The following is a 5,770-nucleotide window of genomic DNA, read 5'->3' as shown; positions in this document are numbered from 1 at the left end:
CCTGCGGCAAGGTGCTCCCCTCCACCCCAGCTTCCTGCCCCTCAACACAAGGTATCAGAGAAAGCAGAGGAAGAGGCTGAGACTTTCATTGTTCCAGGCTTTAAAAAGGCGTTTCCCATACCCGGTCAGTAGAGACCCTATAAGGAAGTCTGCACCACCACCCCCCACTTGGCAGTAATGAAGTGTCTATTACCCTCCCCACTGGGGTGGCATCAGAAGAGGCCCAGGGAGAGAAAAGATTTGCATCAGTGCTAAGCTGGAAGGGCCATACGCACTCCCTGTTCATGGAGCTCACATGGCAATGATGACGCTCTCCTACTCCTCCAACCAGGGAAGAACAGGTGGAAGCCTAGTGGGGAGCCAGGACCCCCTCTACTGCACAACGAGAGGGAGCCTACACCTTAGGTATCGAGAGAGACTGAATGAGGAATCTGGAATTCCATTCCTACCCGATAGTAACCAGGAGGTGTGCCCCGTCCTCTGTCAGAGCAGTGTTAGATGTTTGAGGGAACCAACTAAAACAGGTTTAAATAACATCCAAAGTCTCAGAGCATAATACCCAAAATGTCCGGGAATCCATTGAAAATCGCTTGTCATGCCAAGAACCAGGAAGATCTTAAACTGAATGAAAAAAGACACTCAATAGATGTTATGATGGGCAGAATAATGATATCCCCAAATGTCCATGTGCTAATCCCTAGTACTTGAGAACATGTTGCCTTACATGGCAAAAGGGATTTTGCAAATGTGATTAAGGGTAAAAATCTTGAGATGAGGAGATTACCTGAATTATCTGGGAAGGCCCAATCTAATCACAAAAGTGCTCAAAAGGGAGGCAAACCAGTAGGCCAGAGAGATGAGACATGAGAAAGGATTCAATCCATCACTGCCGACTTTCAAGATGGAGGAAGGGGGTCTACAAACCAAGGAATTTGGTGGCCTCTAAATGCTGGAAACCATTCTGAGCTTCCAGCCAGCAAGTAAACCTTGGTCTTACAACCACAAGGAACTGAGTTCTGACCCAGTTAGGTAAGGCAACAGATTCCCCCCTGGAGTCTCCAGAAAGGAATGCAGATCTGCTGACAACTTGCTTTTAGCTTAGTGCGTCGGAGGGCACTGTCAAGAGAGGGAAAAAGACAACCTGCAGAACTGGAGAATTTAAATATTCATAAATTATATATCTGATAAGGGTTTAATGCCTAGACTATATAAAATAATTCCCATAACTCCACAACTGAAAGAAAACCCAATTTCAAAAATGGGCAAAGTACTTGAATAAATATTTCTCCAAAAAAGATATCTAAATGGCTAATAAGCCCACAAAAAGATGCTCGACATCACTGGTCATTAAAAGATAATGCAAATAAAAATCTTAGTTTGAAACAATTACAGTGACTGAAAAAAAGTTCACCTCAAAGGGCTATGTACTGTATGATTCCAGAGAATGAACGAGTGGGGGAAGGGCAGAGGGAGACACAGGTTCCCCGCTGAGCAGGGAGCCATGGGCAGGGCTCGATTCCAGGACCCCAGGACCGCAGGACCCCAGGATCATGACCTGAGCCAAAGGCAGACACTTAACCAACTGAGCCACCCAGGGGCCCCTATATAGTATTCTTTAGATGAGAACACATGGAGATGAGAACCAATCAGTGGCAGAGTTGGACGGAGTGGGGGATGGGAGGAGAGCAGGTGTGGCTGTGTGAAAGAACATCGGGGATCCTGGTGGCGATGGAAATGTTTCATCCTCACTGTATTTGTGTCAATATTCTGGCTGTTACATTATAGGATAATTTGCAAGGTGTCTTCACTGGGGGGAACTGGGTAAAGGGTACAAGAGATCTCTCTGCATTATTTCTTAGAAGTGCATTTGAATTTACAATCATCTCAAAATAAAAAATTTAAGTTAAATATGCCATTTCTATTATTATTATAGTTTCCCTTAAGGTCTTAATATGCGTACTTAACAAATCTAAATGTAATCAACATCGGATGTAATGAAACTTGATTTCAGGCTTGAATTCATCACTTTGCTGATTGGTTTTGCTTTATCCTTTGCCTTTATTAAGCCAAATAGCCAGGTGCCTATTTCCACATCATTTTTGGCACACTTAAACCTAAGTTTAATAAACAATCCTGAGATTGTATTGTTTACCATCATATCTAATCAGCATAAGACTACTAGTGATATGAACAGGGCACATCATCCAGGTTTGCTGTGACTATCTGAAAAGTTATTTTAAAAAAGAATAATAATTCTAGCTAGTAAGAATAAATGAAAATCTCCTTATGTGCTTTATATATTAAAGTACTATCATTTGTGGAAATATGAATGGATTTTCACTATTTCTGGGATAAAAAGCTTCAATAAATAGTTTATGAAAATGACTAATTTTATTTTATGTAATATTCGGAATTAATAAAAATTAAATATAAAAAGATAATATGAATATCGAGCATTCTTTAGCTAGATAGCTAACAGTAAGAATATCTCACACTTTTATTCCCAAGAGATGTTTATAAATATTTGCCCAGCATGGAGCACAGTGCAGGGCTTGAACTTAAGACTCTGAGATCAAGAGACAGTGACTTAACCAACTAAGCCACGTGGGTACCCCCCGCTTTGAGTTTTTAAAGAAAAGGTCCTGTTTGAGAATTCCTCCCATCTGGTCAAGACAATTTAAAAGTAGGATGTTTACTTTGCTGTATTAAACTTTCACAAGGAAGAAAAACTCTAAAGTTATGTATTATATCATGATAAATCTTCATTGATTTAAATATAATAAAGTCTATGAAGAAAAGGAAAAATGGTGAGAAACAAATGGGGCCCATCTAAGTTAAGAGAGGAGAGAGGGCATTTTGGGGGGCCCAACTATGCAGTACAGTGACTGAAGAAAAATTCAGCAAGTGACAGTGAAGCACAATAATATCAATATTTTAACTTCTGACTGCTAAAATTTTAATTACAGTATAATTATAATATGCCAATATAGTCATGTTACATAATACATTAAAATATAATGCTAGTAATAATTGATTTTTTAAAAGATTTTATTCATTTATTTGACAGAGAGAGACACAGCGAGAGAGGGAACACAAGCAGGGGGAGTGGGAGAGGGAGAAGCAGGCTCCCCGCGGAGCAGGGAGCCCGATGCAGGGCTCGATCCCAGGATCCTGGGACCATGACGGGAGCTGAAGGCAGACGCTTAACAATTGAGACGCCCAGGTGCCCCTAATAATTGATTTTTTCAATAATATTTCTTGGTTATTTTTATATCCTGGAATTTTATATCCCTCTTTGCCAATGGTTATTGTGTGGCTTTGGCCATGAACTCAGACAAGCAGTGATTTTACAGTCATTCATCATTTGCATGAATTATGACTTCATTGAATATTTTAAATCTTTTCTCAGAATAAATAACTCTAGCATAATTTGACCCTGATCACAATATCCCATTTCTTATATTAATGTTGTCGATTATTTTAGTTCTGTTTTGTTTCTACATCTGAAAAGTTAATAATTACTAGTGATATTGTTTTCTGCATTCACAGTGTATTTAGATGTTCTGGTGTGTTTCTGAATGTTCCTTTCTTTATAATTTTTGTATACCATTTGGTCAATAGTTCCAATTTCTTGTTCATGAATCTACTCATCATTTCTGCTGTATCTGCTATTCAAACTCCATAGTTGAGCTTTTAATGCCAATGAATAAATTTCCCCTCTATGATTTTATTTCTTTTTATGGCTATTATTTATTAAAAGTGATCCTATTCATAATTTTCTTCTTAATGATAGAATTATTTTGTTTGCTGTGTTTAATAACTTTCTGTGGATGAATCATAATGCATGAGAAAATAGTGGAAACAAAAGTTTGGGAAGTTATGAAAATGGACTGGTAGATGATTATCACATTGATGAACATAGTGGACTAATATGGCTAAAACTTCATATATTAGGAAGAAGCTGCCTAGCTATGAATTGCACATGCTCAGGTGATAACTCAATTCCCTAGCCTTCTGTGCAGCTAGAATGCAGGCTTGTGCCCTAAACCTTGCCAATCAGATGTACAAAAGCAAGATTTCTTCTTTCAGAGGAAAGAAATAGGTGGATAGGTCTTTTGCAGAGTTGCTTGCTGGTTAGGGTAAGTTCAGGTAAGCTACGTAAGTTTTTAGAGGCAGTGATGTCATAGGGCCTAGCAATGGCATACGTGTTGGGGGACATAGAGAGCTGGCAGTTACCCCTAGGAATTGAAGGATCAGGAGTAATTCGGAGAATTGGGTAGTATAACATAAAAGGGTGAGCGGTTATTACTGTGCCCAAGCATTTGGAGGGAGAACAAGGCAGCTCAAAGTTACAAATTCTCAGCTGAAATGTGCGGTCACTGAATCCCAGATTTCCTCTGCCCTAAAACAATTTCAATTTCCCACGACCCCAGCACTGACATAATTCAAAACCAAATTCACATTACCTATAATTACGTGAGTTTCCCATTGACAAAAAGGTGGATGAATGAACTGCAGTATATTGACACAGTAGAGTATTATTCATGAATGAAGGAGTGAATGAATGGCAGCTACTTGCAACAAAAGAAACAATTAATTTTAGCAATATATTGTTAAGTGAAAAAGTAAGACCCAGAAGTTAATGTATAGCCTGATAGTCTGAATCTTGAAATAAAAATATACAATTTTTAGAAATACAATAGATGAAATAAAACTAAGGAAAGCCCTTTGGAATTACTTCTTGAGGATCTCAGCAACTTGTCTTGCCTTAAGTTGTGACACATGCAGACATTTACCAGAAAATGAAGTAACTTGCAACTGGAACATTCAGTTTTATGAAAATAAAATGATCACAGAGATAACTTAGGATACAATTTGAAAGCTCTGATTTCTGTGGAACATATTCGTCATAGACAACAATTTTGTGTGGTGGATCAGTGTCATAGAAATGACCAAAGGAACAACTGGAAACATTTAGAAAATGTATCTGGATCTTTATTTGCTCTGTCCACAAGTGCTTTGAGTTTACATGTAGGCATCCAGTAGTGTTCAAATATCTGAGACGGTTCAATAAATTCTTTATTTAAAGTGTGAATAGATTTTCACAAATCTTTGCTTCTCAGTGGAAAAGGAAACACCCATAAATTCAGGTCATTGTACCTAATAGACATTAGGAAGTCTCATTCTCTCTGGGCAGAAAAGTATTGTATTCATGAGAATCTTTCTTCTCTCTCAATTCCTTTGCATCCTTTTGCACGAATTGAGCTCACTACATTTCATAAAGCAATAAATCAGGAGAAGTTCAACTCAACTCAAAATTGTGAGCGTCACAGAATATGTTAGGTGGGAGAGGAAAATGGGGAGAAAGAGGGAGGATGGTCCTCCAGGCAGTCAGTGGGGTCCACACAGGGTCCGTGTCATCTCCCCCTTCAGGATTACACTCTGGTTTCATGTGAACTGGGGGTCCCCTGCCAACCATCCCTAAAAGGGAAACTTTAAAAAAATAAGAAAAGAAAGGCGCTCAGGTTCCACCGAGATTTGAACTCGGATCGCTGGATTCAGAGTCCAGAGTGCTAACCATTACACCATGGAACCCCACGGTCCCCATCGGTGACAGCACTCCTCCCTGACAGGATGTATCTCCATTTCTGAAATCAAGGAGCCCCTAGAAAAGCCGAAATTCGCGTCCTAGTTTTTGGTATCTGTCTCCGAGACACACGGGCCTTTTCTCGCGTGCACAGGGCTCTTCGTGCAAAATCCCAAAGCAAAT

The 5,770-nt window shown here is 39.4% G+C and overlaps 1 non-coding gene across 1 annotated transcript; it reads right to left on the bottom strand.

Moving 5' to 3' along the window:
- Nucleotides 1-5,523: 5,523 nt before the first annotated feature.
- Nucleotides 5,524-5,595, bottom strand: TRNAQ-CUG (transfer RNA glutamine (anticodon CUG)). The gene has a single exon. It is a non-coding gene; the product is annotated as a tRNA-Gln (tRNA).
- Nucleotides 5,596-5,770: the final 175 nt, after the last annotated feature.

The sequence above is a fragment of the Leptonychotes weddellii genome, unplaced genomic scaffold (assembly GCF_054177405.1).
Source record: "Leptonychotes weddellii isolate Sample4059 unplaced genomic scaffold, ASM5417740v2 HiC_scaffold_13274, whole genome shotgun sequence".
In the NCBI taxonomy this organism is placed as follows: domain Eukaryota; kingdom Metazoa; phylum Chordata; class Mammalia; order Carnivora; family Phocidae; genus Leptonychotes; species Leptonychotes weddellii.
This window is presented reverse-complemented; position numbering and strand designations above follow the sequence as displayed.